The 14,177-nt window shown below is 26.5% G+C and overlaps 1 long non-coding RNA gene across 3 annotated transcripts; it reads left to right on the top strand.

Annotated features, from left to right (window-relative positions):
- Window positions 1-8,618: 8,618 nt before the first annotated feature.
- Window positions 8,619-12,734, top strand: LOC118067285 (uncharacterized). Of its 3 annotated transcripts, none has more exons than XR_004690360.1 (5): window positions 8,619-8,665; window positions 9,343-9,565; window positions 10,739-10,856; window positions 11,327-11,505; window positions 12,042-12,734. It is a non-coding gene; the product is annotated as an uncharacterized lncRNA (long non-coding RNA). The 3 variants fall into 3 exon arrangements; XR_004690359.1 differs by lacking the exon at window positions 8,619-8,665 and adding an exon at window positions 8,771-8,981; XR_004690358.1 differs by lacking the exon at window positions 8,619-8,665 and adding an exon at window positions 8,771-9,227.
- The last annotated feature ends 1,443 nt before the right edge of the window (window positions 12,735-14,177 follow it).

Genomic DNA, 14,177 nt, shown 5'->3' with positions numbered 1-14,177 from the left:
TCACAAAGGATTCTAACAAGGTAAATCAGGGGTAGATGGCCAATCAAAATAATTTCTAGAACCATTGACTAAATATCACTAGTAGCTATATAGTTCACTTCGCATCATGTGTGGGATCTAAGCTACGACCAAAAAAATCAAATAGTAGCAACACTCAATCAACATTTCTATAAATTATTTTAATTAGCCATCTACCCCGGACTTACCCTACTGGCTATTTCTGCTCACTCCAATAAAATTGAACACTATTTGTACTTGTTTATTTTTTCTAATTTTAAAATCTTTAAATCTTTATCAAGATGCATTCCGACATTAATTAATTTTCCGTTATACTATAATATAATTTAAAAAGGAAATACACTAATAAGTGATAAGTTTTAATTAAACGTATAAGTTTTACAATGATCGAAAAATTTAGAAGAGACATTTACAAGCAGCTCCATTTGAATCATTATTTTTATTTTCTGTCTACTATTATTTCTCTTTTTTAGCTTCTAAATCCACAGATTTTTTTCATTTACTGTTTAAATGGTTTTTATTTTAATGGATTCAATGGGCTAGTCACGATTGCACGATTAATTTATATCAATCACAACGAGTTTAAAGCAATACATGTGCTACAAAAAAAATAGTGGACTTTGATAAATTATTTTTTTTTTTTTTTCATCGTTTCCCATACAAATACCTTTCTATGTTATTTTTAACTTAATCAAAGACTTTGAAAATTTCATACTACAGCATAAAAAATTAGGTAGCAAGAACAAAAGAATTCGTTTGATGTTTTAAATTCGTGATTTTATAGAAATCATTATTAAAAGTGAATATCCAATTTATGTCATTGTATGATCGATTCCTTTTAATTAATCTGTCTACAGAGATTTTCTTTTTAGAGGGATGTTTTTAACTTCTCTAACTAGCAAAATATGTTTTTTTTTTTGTTATTCACTTCATATTGATATCATTCAACAGTTGATAATAATTCATTTTTTGTTCCATAAAAAAGAAAAGCTTACAGCAATAAAAATTACAAGGACAGAAGATTTGCATCATTCCAAATGGAATTAACTAGTGACTAAAGTTAAAAAAATAACCCGTACAAAAGGAGTGCTTTTCTATTATGCAAAGCACATCCGTTGTCCTCAGAAGAATAAAGAGGGAATTCAGCAGGGTACGAGAGGAATACCTACTTGAAAGAAATGTGGAACAATACACAATCAAGCAGAACGAAAGAAGATAATTCAGTGAATATATACTAGTACTTATAAAAAGGGTAAATCGAAAAAATCACTAGCCATGTGTTCATTTACTCAAGGTAACCTCATCCAATATGATTAAAAAGTTAATCCCTTATTTGATCCTTTCATTTGAACTAATCTAATGTTTAGAAATAGCTTGAAAGTTCACTTTTTTAAGCTTGGTAGAATTTTTTATTTAAACTCAAAGAGAGATTTATACTTTTGAATCAATACACGACATGATGACGATGTCGGATTATCATTCTAATGATAAAAAAAAGACATATGTCGTGATTTATTTTTCTACAAATATATCACGAAAAACTCAATCAATATTATGTAAGTTATAATATTAATAGTCTGTTGAATATTAAAAATATATTGACACTATTTTTAAATGTGTTTAGTTTTCTTTTTTTAATTTATGAAATGTGAAATATTTTATAAAGTTTCACAATAGATTGTCAAATATTTCTTGTTATTATATGTGTGACAAGCTAATTGATACAAAAATGAAAGAGTTTTTATTTTAACTCATAAAATGAATTACTGATTTTCACAAATTTAATAATGTAATGAAGTTCCTTCATTACTGTGACTCTCATTAGTATATTAGTATCTCATAGAGGACAAGTTTCTTACAAAAAAAAAAAAAAAAATCCCTCGATATTTCTGTAATCATGTATTTCTCTTTTTTTATTTTTATTTTCCACATGAAAAGTACTTTTATGGTTTCCAGTGATGACTTAGTGCCTTTATTACCTCTCTCAACGTGATCAATAAATGCAGACATGATTTAGAGTAATTCAAAAGTCATAAAAAATACGTGTTTTAAAATAACAGTTAATTAGAGCTTTTATTGAGATTACTTTGGTATAGTATAAAAGTAGTTTATCAGTGTTAAATGTTAGTAGGAGAATTTCCATTGGCAGTGTGGTAAATTGAAGTGTCACAACGATTAGTGTAGTATGCTCCTAACCGAGACAGACATTCACATGCCATCAGAAAGGCTTGATTTTGATATATAAAGCACTGAAGTTCAATTCACCAAAGTCATTAATGATTAACAATGGACTTCACTATTTATTATCACGTTGATGTTTCATGTTTCATGTATCGTTAATTTTTAATACACAGACTACAACAACACATAATACCATTTCAGTTGTCTCGAAATGGCATATTTAATTGTTATTTATTATTGAACCAACATTATTCATTTATGTCAACTGAATATGATACATAATGAATGCAGAAATTGTTCACCATATATTCTTCACTGATATATGTTACATAATAGTTACATCGTATGGTCTTAAGTGTATTTATCAAACATCATAATATAATAATCAACAATTCTATAATTGTATTCTCCAAGATATATACCAGGAAATCATAACATTTCATGAGTTCCGTAATCCCTTGTCACTGTCAACTGTATTATATGCTCTCAAACATTCCACCATGCACGTAAAATTACGTTGTTAGCATTGTACTCATTAGTGATGTATTCTACTTACACTAAAATGTATCATTATTCGGTGGAACAATCTGTACTTCAAGAAGACTATATATTTTCTAACTACAAAGATAACTTAATTATATTATACAATCGGTGATATTTATTCTATGTTGTTTTGATGGAGTTCTAGTTGAGTTAGTACAGATGTTTGGTAGGTTAGTTGATGTGAACGTCAGTTAATATTATTAATATAGAATATGATAGATAATTACATTTTAAAAATATCAGTACTCTTTAGTGGTCTGAGTACGATCCAGAAAGCCCACATGACTAACTTCCTAGTGGGGAGGATGAAAAGATTTTTTTGTTTTTAAAATCAATCATTATTATCATTTAAACAAACTATAATAAAGACGAGACACTCATATGAATGAATGCCATCATAAAATTTTAACCTGCTACATGAACAATAAGTCTGAGTTCTTTCCAGTGATTTTCTGAAGAAAGTAGAGTTATCAGGTAGTTCACTTGTAGATCATTATAACAAATCAAACAATAAAAGAATTACTCTCAAAATGTTTTACATATTATTGTATGTCTTAAATACACTCGCAAATGCTAAAATGATAATGCAAATTATTTTACTGATATGTAAGGATTGGACAGGTACTAGAATGTTCCCATTATCTGCCATTTCCTATTTTTCCTGAATTAAAAATTATACTATCCTTTTCTGAGAACAATGTCTACTTCCAAATATTTGTAATTTCGATTTTAAAAGCTACTTTTTTGGGAGAACAATAATCTCTTTGAGAAGATCTTCAAAGTTATTATTGATAGATATTTAAAGACATCTGGTCTACACTTATTTCTACCATAAACAAAATATAAGCAAATCAATCGAGCGTTGCTAATAATAACTGTTAATTATTTAATATAAGACATTAATAAACATAAACGAGATTCATTTTTTTATTTTATAATATCATAAAAATGATGAAAAACGTAATTTAAAAAAATTATCAGCTTAATTAAATATAAAAAAGAAGAAAGGAAAAAATTTTTTTATAATATAAGTAATGTACTCTGAAAGAATCGCAGCATACTAAATTGATTAATGTATTTTAACTGAATTTCACGTTCCATTTACTCGAAAATTTTAATCCTTAATCTCATATTACAGTTTCAATGCTAAATATTTCATTAAAAAAATTTCACCTTCAATAAAAATAAATTTAAAAACCTAAAAAAAAAATTATCTCATATTACACTGTCATATTAACACTCTGCCAATTAAATTTTCTTCTAAGCTAAATTACATACTCTATCTACTTATTATACATCACTTTTATTATCAGTTTCATTGTGAAAGATAAAATCATGCTGGTTTATTTAAAGTAAACATTCTCTTTGTTAGAAAATTCGGTTTTTATTCTACCTTTCCATCTTTTATATAATCCGATTTTCAGAATAACATTACACGTAAAATTACATTTCTACAATGAATACGACTTCCAATCTAATTATCCTTGAACTTACTTTTTTTTATTTATCAACATATATGAGCAATTAAAAAATTCCCTTCTCATCAAAATAATCCAAAGTAAATGAGATTTTTTCATTTGTTAGTTACAAAAATAAATTATATTATTCATCTCATACATTTGTAGGTAAAGTTTTTTTTTTTTTTTCTATTCGTTTATAGATAGAAGATATTTTTTGATATATAGAAGAATCTATCAGCAAAAATTAGAGAGCCCCGCTCGTCATCCTATGGACCAATTTTGTATGTTAACTTGGGAAACGTTAGCTTGCGTGGGCGAAATGTCGTTACCAGCTTGCTGGATAAAATTAGGTTACGTCAACGCCATTGATAATCTCGAAAATGTTCGAACGAGTCTAGTTAACGACAGGATATCTCATGAGACTTTCAGGCATTTTTTAATTCTACCTTGACTAGTTTCATACATCATCGTTATAGAATAAGACAGATCAACATATATTTGTCTCCACTCTGACATTAGTATAATATATTTTTGGCAGTTTTGAAAAATTCACATGAAAAATGATTTTCAACTTAAATTTTATAATGATATTAAAAAAGTTTTTTTTTTTTTGTTAAAAAGATTTTATTATCATGATCCAATTGCCTTGACTTGGAAATCGATATTTTTAGCAGAAAATATCCTAGAATCGCCTTAACTCGATTGGAGCACTCTCGAAGAAATTTTAAAGGATTATTTGAAATTGTGCCATCTCTGGCTCAAATATAATTCAAAAATCACATGAAAAGAGAGGTTTTTTGATGCTCTAGTAAGGTGAGAATTATAATAATATATTATAAATTATATAATAAATTGTTTTTTTCAAATAATAAGTTTGAAAAATTTAAATCAATTAAATTAAATGTAATGCAAAATAACTAATTGAATTTTCAATTTAAAAAATGCAATAATATGTAATTAATAACATATTAATATCATATACGCATTGAAATACAAATCTGAGAAGTATTAAATTGCAGTAAAAATTAAATCGATTTGTACAGAAAATGTAATAAACCAAATACTTCAATGAGTAAAGTAGAATATATAATTTCAATAATTTTAGTATAATAACACAAAATAGTCATTGATATTTAATTTCAAACATCTATTTAAATGTTTAAATAATATCAATAAATACATACTGATGAATCGTTGAGGTTGTCTTTCAAACATATTTAGTCAATATCTGTATTTTTAATTGATAATTCAATCACAAACAAGAAATATATTTTACCTGTTGATTGCTAATTTATTTATACACTAATAGGAGGATTGAGTCTTCTCAACAAAAATTTATTAATAATTAATAACTATTTGATTTAGCTAGGAAATTCACGGAATATTGATCATTAGTTGATGAATATCATCAAACATTAAAATGACACGATTCAATTTGAAATAAGATTAAGAATATTCGATTAAATTACTTTCGTAAATTAAAATACGAGTATATTATTTTATCATCAACTTTAAAATTTGTGATTAGTAGATTTGCATTAATTTAAAAAATTAAGAAATAATTTGGGTATAATGAATTGATAAGCTTCATAAAGCATTGCTATAAATTTTAAAGTAAGTCAGAAATTTAATAAAATTTCAAATTAAATCTCGAATTAATTATTAAATATTTAATTACTTTATCATGTATTGATACATGAAATTATGAGTCAAATAAATGTATTGGTAACGATTGATATTCAACTGTCTAATTTAGAATACATACAATTTAATATGTATGAATTAAAATTGAAGAGCACGTTTGATTTAATTACTTCTTTGCTATCAATTTTTTTTATTGTATTTCGAGTATACTGAAAATCATCTAATAATTGGAAACACTTGAGGTAGAAAATTGAACTCAATTAATTGATTCTAAGTCACCCAAGTAAGGATAAAGCTAGGTAAAGCTGACCTACAAAAAACTTTAAACGTCGTTGTATATTTAAGTTTACTAGTCAACTAATTTTTTTATGGTATTTTATTTAGCAAATAAAAAAGTAGAATAATTGATTTTTTTCGATGGATCAAGAAAGAAAGAATGACAAATAAAAACAGGGAAAGAAGTAACTAATCTAAAGAGCAAGTTTATGAGGAAAGTTAGCGTGTTCGTTTGTAAAACAGTTTTTTGTCAAGGCTTTGGTTTTATAATTATTACAGATTTCTTTAGCTTATATAAAATGCCATTATAATAATAATCAAAGTATTAGAAAGTTTAAACGAAAAATAGTTCTTATTTACATCTTTTAATAAGACACATTGTTAAACTTTTTGTGTCTAATGAAACTTTCTTAAACAAATAAATTAACTATTTAATGGCATTAAAAAATTTCTGTCATGCATTAAGATTTTAATTTACCATGTAAAAAATATTAGTTTACTTTAACACAAAAATTTCTTTTTTAATTATAAGTTTCCGTAAATTTTTTAATTCTCAGATTTAAATAAAACCAATTAAATGATCAATTTCATGTTCCATGATTTTTTAAAGGTTCTATCCATTAAAATTGAGAATTAAATCTTTTTTGAATCATTTGATGACCACCTGTCTGTCTGTCTACCTATTCATCAGAACTATCACTGATGATACCGAAAACCTATGGAGTATGTACTTCTGATTAAACTACTTCTAAAGTATGAGTTCTACTTGCACTAGCTTGTTTTCCACGAAAAGTTAATATTAATAGTTAAAAAATGATTCGTACAGTGATTTATATTGTTACATAAATATTATTAATATTTGTTGCCCAAGTACAATACATTATGTGACAGAGAAAGTAAAGTTTTTAGAAGAATACTCACATAAAAAAAAGTTACAACTTCCAATACTGGCTGTGTGAATGTAAAACTACCTGTAGTTTTCATCAAGTTTTTGTAGAAGGAAAAGTTTCTTCCATAGCCATCGTACTCTGTAATGAAAGAACAGAAATCAAACTATTATTTACATCTTAATCAACTAATTTCGAAAAATGCATTGAGTACTCGTTTTATACCTTTGACACTAAAGCAAGTAAAATCAGTTAATAAAGTGACAAACTTTAAATTTGTTAGAAGACTTTGTTCTCAATAAACTTGTAGTAGAGGAAGAATATTTGTCAAATAGTTATTTAATAAAAAAGAAATGTAATATCACACTGAAGTATACACGAAGATGAGTAAAGATACTTAATCGAATAAATAAATATAAACTTTATCACATTCAAAATGCTTAGACTTATATTTTATACCATTTATTTATGATTTTATTGTGAAACTAAGGAATGTGTCATATCAAGAATGAAAAAGACTGAGTAGCAGAGTACAAAGAAAAAGAAAGCGGAAAGTGAAATTTCTTGCACAAGCATATTTTGTTTTTTGACATATTTTATTCACTCCACTTTGCATGTGCAAATGTGTATCTGGTTTTCTGTCTGCGTAGCAGACTTTCTATGAATTTCTTACTATACCTGAGAGTCTGCATTTGTACGCAAATATGTTTATCATCTACAAGCATGTTAGAATCAACTGGAATTCTCAACACTCTAGGAAGTTCATTTAAACAATTTCAACAATGAATAATTAAAAACCGTCAATGTAAACGAGTGTATATTCATAACCATGACTTATTGAATAAAAACAGTTTAACTTTTATGATCCTCATATTTTAATGACTCTGAAAGAAAACAAATATTGAGATATCTCTTATAACTTTATTAAGCTTATTAAAGTTCCAATAGCAAGCTATGAAGCGAATGATGATCAATTTTTTTGATCGAATAAATTTCTATGAAAAAATTTTTGTTAAAATTGATAACGTGTTCTAGATGAATGAAACATCTCTCACATAATAATATCGAAAGCATTATATTATAATGAGGTCTTATTTATTATGTAAGATATTTTTACTTCTACTAATGATACTTCCAAATAAGGTTTTATTTATCTCATGAAAAACAATTATTTATAATAAAAATCTGTTTTTTTTTTTACTTACATAATTTTTTTCATTATCATTGAATATTAATAAAGTTATAGTGGGATTGAATTCATCTAACTTTGTTCATTAAATATTTGATAACAAACATTACCAAATTCTTCTGCCAATGCGTAGCTTGTGATGTTGTTGACATGCCAGTTGACTCATAGACTAATTCCAATTATCGCGATTTTACATAAGGTAATACATTTATTCTATTTATAAATAACGAAATTAATTGACTTTTAAGTGTCATTTTTTTATACTGTATTATAATAATATTACAAAATTAGACGTGATGTAAACATTCCTTCGGTTTTGCCATTTTTTCTAGAATATTCTACTCGCTAGTCAAATGACGCATTATAGAAATGATTTATACTACGTGAGTCAAATCTGTTATCGATTCTTGTTTACAAGATCCGCCATTGTTGCTAATTTTATAAGACGAGATTAAAAACTCCATAAAGTAATTAATTTATTAGTAATATTTATTTATTAATTAAAAATATTGGATTATATAAATAGTTAAAATGATAAAATATTTTTTGAAAAAATATTATTCATTTGGTTTTAAGATATATTGCAATTATTATACATAGCAATTATTATATACATTAGCCTCAACTCTGAAGATATTCTAATCAGTATAATTAATTAATCTGCAAATTACATCACAGCAATTAGGTGAAATTGTTAACAATATTATTCACCAATTTCTAAAAAGCGAATCTTTATATATTCACCTGAGTAAAATGGCTAATGATAGGTATTAGTAATAATTGGTAATTAGCAGAACATAATTTGACAAGTTGTCAGCATATTATATCAAACTTATTCGTGGTACTCGTATTATCAGCATGTTTATTTAGAAATTTGAGAAAATTAAAATAAAGTAGTTTTGAGTTATGATTAAATTGGTAAGACATTGATAAAATTTAATGCATCAAACGTAATATACTAACTACTGTATTTGATAACTCTTCTTCGATATTGAAATTTAGTTTGCTAATTAAGAGGGAAATACAGAGGTAAATCATTTAAAATTAGTTATATCTAGAATTTAATTCAATAATTTCTGAAACATGATTTATTTTCTCGAATATTTTCTATACAAATAAACTGATAGATTCCACCATTTCACAGGTGCTAATGACGTAAAGATGATTTTTATAAAGAATCTACCACCGCATACTTCTGGAAATAAACAACAGTAAATTGAGCTCTAAAGCTAGAGAGTTAGCTCATGAGCTAATTGTAACTGCAAGTGGAATTCATTTACCCAAAGTAGCTATTAAATGAGCAAGTGAGGATAAAATCAATATACAGGATAAAATCAAAGCAGTTTTGTGGTTAATTTGGAACAAGTGTAAGTTTATAAAGATCTCATTATATCAGTGAGACAATTGAAAACATTGGCACCTATTATGCAACTTCTAGAATACCCACTACATTAATAGACCTCATATTTAATTTGGTACATCTAATTAACTATGGTAAAAAGATTAATTGAAGAGAAGGGAAATGTAATTAAATATTTTCTATAATAATTATTGGAAATGTATAGAATGGGAGACAAGCTGGTAGTAATATTCATGTAACGATTATTCTGATGAATCATCATTCCACAATTCTAAAATGATAACAATACTACGCCTAATTTATATGTTAACAATGATCATTCGCACCCTCCGGCATGCAAGTGCATATGGGTTCATATACAGCTTTATCATTAATTTATTGGCCATTGTACATAGATATATCAAAACAAACAATCAAGCGGTTAATGTGTAATTTCTCGGCAGTCTTAATGTTCTCATGTGGAATCTTTTAATCAATATTGAAACGTGATACAGTAACCTAACTCTAGGGAACGTGAATGAATTTCCGATTGCTTTCACAATCTCATCCTGTTTCCCCCAGCCACTTCAGTGATTGAGTCGAGAATAGCGTCCAGAATTTCATAAGATCTGATTACAAAATGGATTTGAATGCTAACTAAGTTGTGATAATTACTAATTTTAACACCGTTCTATTGATGAAAACCTGAAATTTTTTTTAGAAAAATTTTTTTTCGCTCATTTTTGATACATAGACAATCTAAAGAGGTCACAAACCAACTTTGTAAGGTAAAATAACATCATTCATTAATATTTAAATTAATTCACATAACCATTTTGAAAGCAGTTCTTGCACAGTTTGATAATATCTCTGGCAGTTTCTTTAGAGTTAATGCATTATCATGATCACTACACGAAATCTTTGTCCTCTATAATTCATAGCATGAATTTTTAATTAATGACATTACTGAGTAACGTTTCAATTGTGGTACATATTTTTAAAAATTCTTTTGCACTTTCATTTAAAAAAAAAAAATAGAATAATAATATTACTTACATAAATTATTATAAAATAGTCAAAAATGTGATTTCATTTTTTATATTATGACTTGTTTTCCTTCATTCTTTCATAAATATGACATAAAATTTTTATTTGATAAAATCCTTTGAATACTATGACTAATTATTATGTTATTTTTTAGATGGCTGTCGCATTAAAAAAAAAAAACAACATTCGAAACAAACATGAAGAAAAGTGTCGACGAGTTCCCCTTGCATGTTGACACGGATAAGCTGAAAATGTATAACGATGCATCTGTTGTAAGTATAAAAATCCGGAGCACCGTAAAACGAAATGGAAAAGAGGGCTGAGGGTTGTCGGAATTGAATGCATTTCAAAGGATCCTCGTGGACTGACGGAGCTTTTTCCATGCAATATGTGTCAGACTCAGCAGCTTCTTTCTCTTTTTGCTCAATTTTTTTTCTTTTTATTACTACAACTAAGCTATGCACTACTAAACGAAAGAATTTCCTTTGAAACAGTCCTCTTAATATTAATCTCCAGAAAGTTTCACACATTCGGTTTCTTAGTTTATAACAATAATTACAAGAGTAAATTCAATTTAAAAAAAAAAATTCATTCATTTAAATTCTAAAATTAGATTTCGGTTCAATTATCGGTAATTTTTGGGAATTATTGGGTTGAAGAAATGCAAATAATCAAGTCAACAAATAATAATACCAAAATTTAGAAAGTGTTCTCTAATAACTTTTGCTATTGTTTATTTCAGAGGTTGATATATAACAACTAAAAACAGAGCAGATCATTAGAAGTAACAGACACCTGAGTAAAGACGGAAGCTCGTTATCTGAATCTGTTTGGTATAATTTAGTTGCTCTCTTCACTATTTTTTATTGTCTCTCCGCCTTTTCACATTTTGCTTTGATTGTGTACTTTGGAAACTTCGAGGTAAATAAACGAAATTGTACGTAAAATAAACAATAACAAAATTTTCTGTTCGAGGTATATAAAAGTTATTGAAGAACTTTTCAATCTAAATGTTTAAATAATTTTTTATATCGAATAATTTCGTGCTTCATGGAGCTACAAGCTTGAAAAATATTTTTTATTGGTATAAAAGTAAGATAACTTTAATAAAAATTTCCCATGAAAAGTTTACTGTTATTTTTTATATTAAATTAATGAAAATTTTATTCATTAACAAGAATAAACGCGTATTTGAATCGAAAAGTAGTATGTAACATAAAAACGTTTATTTTCTTTTAACTAACATTTATTTACTAAAAAAATTGCCAGTTCTTTCACTCATGACTCAATAACTTTATTTTTCATTAACAGGGTTTTATTAAAACTAAGTAAATAATAAAATTAATTACACATACTATGTTGAAAAATATCAATTCAGTAATGAATAAGTTTTAATTAATAAATTATTATTATTCAAAAAGTTTATTATCATACATGACAATACTTATTATTTGCAGGATGAATTGCTCTGTAAAATGAAATCCAACGAAATGTCTTAAAGCTAAATTTAATCAAAAAAACAATCAATACAATTTTGAATATTTACTGACGATGGAATCTAAGAGACTAAAAAGTTTAATGAAAGAAAAAAAGCTGGCACTGAGTCATAATTTCATATTTTCATGGAGTTGCGAAACTTTAATGACAGACTGTGGGTCGGTTAACCATTAATTTATTGTGGACAGGGTGTAAAGTACTTCTAGAAGGACATACTTTTTATAGTAGTTTATTACGTTTGTATAAATATTTATGAAGTAAAAGCTATCAAAAGAGAAATTTAATATGCTTTAAATCTCTAACTGGAATGTAGTAAGATCCTTCCTCATAGTCTGTAAGAAGTATTTATTTTTTAATTACTTTATTACATTATACCAAAATTGTACGTGCTTTGCGGTTGAAAATTTACTACGGAGTATTAATTTTCTATCATATCTGAAACTTGAGAAAGATGAACCTACCACAGAATATGATAGTCTGGAATCTGTACTAATTCCAGTAAATGGATAAGCGAATGTAATTAGCATAATCTCGGAAACATTATCAACTGATCAATGTATGCGCAGAATTATTACAGCTTTATTAATATGCAGTTAGTTTGTATCATTGATATTCATGAAAATATGTAAAAATAAAAATGTAAAAGAACTTCATTGGGGAAAGTTTCCGTTAATTATTATGAATCATTTAAAATAATTAGTTTTTATCAATAAGTTTGTAAAAGTTTCATACATAATCAAGAAATAGTGGAAGAAGTTAGAAACAAAAACTAGGCTATTTACTTTACTTGAAATTTATTTTTATTAGAAAATAGATTTACTTTTTATTATTCTGATATTTCACTCTCTAAAATGTTGTTGAAAAGTACAATTGATGTAAACTTTTCTTTCAATTAATTAAAGATGAAGAGAAAATTTAAAACTTAAAAGAAGCTCAAAGAATTTCTACCAAATGTTCATAGTGAAACTTTAACTTACTGTAGTTGTTCCTGTTAATTCATCAACTTTGTGGTATCCGTAGATGAAGTTAATTGAAGAAAATTAGGTACAAAATCCGGTAAAATTTTGCCGATGATTTTACAAATATATTTAAAAGTTAATTTATATCTTTTTATTTCTTTGGTATTTTTTTAGTGAAAAATTCTTGCTCAATTTCACAAAGCCGTATTTTTACAAACGACTATCGAAATTGAGAAAAACCAGAGAGAATTTAAAAAAGTTTAATCTTTTAAATGCTTTTTAATCCATGAAAATCTGTTTTTTTGTCTTTTGTAAAGATATGTCCTTTAAAAGTTACCAGAAACTTTTCATTGTCCCTTAATCTCATATACATATAAACTCTAAAAAAATAATAATACTCAGTTATATTAAATACATTATTTTATTTAATGTTGTTATAGCTGTGAAAACAAAAAAAAAGAAATCAAATAGCAAGTATTAAAATTTCCATTAGCATTCATTTTAAATACCAAATACTTTTTCCGATTTAAGAAAATACATGGAAGTATTTAAATGATATTGTGTTTTTACTTGAGTACATTTAATTTAACAACAAGAAGAATATACACTTTCTAGATAACATACTCCGCCTCTACTTTTCTGTTTAAGAGTTTTTGGAGTGCACATGTGTTTTCTTCTACCTCCCTCTGTAAAACCTTCTTTCAATGAATATAAACTTATCGTAATAGTATATCCTAACGAAAATCCTACGTCTCAAAGCAGCAAAAGAGATTTAAAAAATCTTCTTATGCATTAACTGTGTTCTAGACATATCTTAAAAATTAAATTTTATTCTTTTTCTAGGAGTCAAGTAATTCAATGGCACGCAATACTTTGTATTCGTTCATTCAGCGTCGAGAGACTCATTTGTCGTTCCTGGGACATCGCCAAACTTTGTATTGCACCATAAATCCTAAACAGAGCTTGCTCAGCATCACTCCCGTTAGTGTTATGTCACAAATAGGACTCCAATGTATACCAATAATCTGATCTGTCTCGATGATTTATAATTCATTCTTCAGACCAATCATCTCCTTGACAATCAATGTTTCAAATTATTAAGATCTCTGGATTTATCAATAAGTCAACAACTTCATT

Source organism: Chelonus insularis, unplaced genomic scaffold, assembly GCF_013357705.1.
Source record: "Chelonus insularis isolate UGA/USDA-ARS -01 unplaced genomic scaffold, ASM1335770v1 contig_377_pilon, whole genome shotgun sequence".
Classification (NCBI taxonomy): domain Eukaryota; kingdom Metazoa; phylum Arthropoda; class Insecta; order Hymenoptera; family Braconidae; genus Chelonus; species Chelonus insularis.
This window is presented reverse-complemented; position numbering and strand designations above follow the sequence as displayed.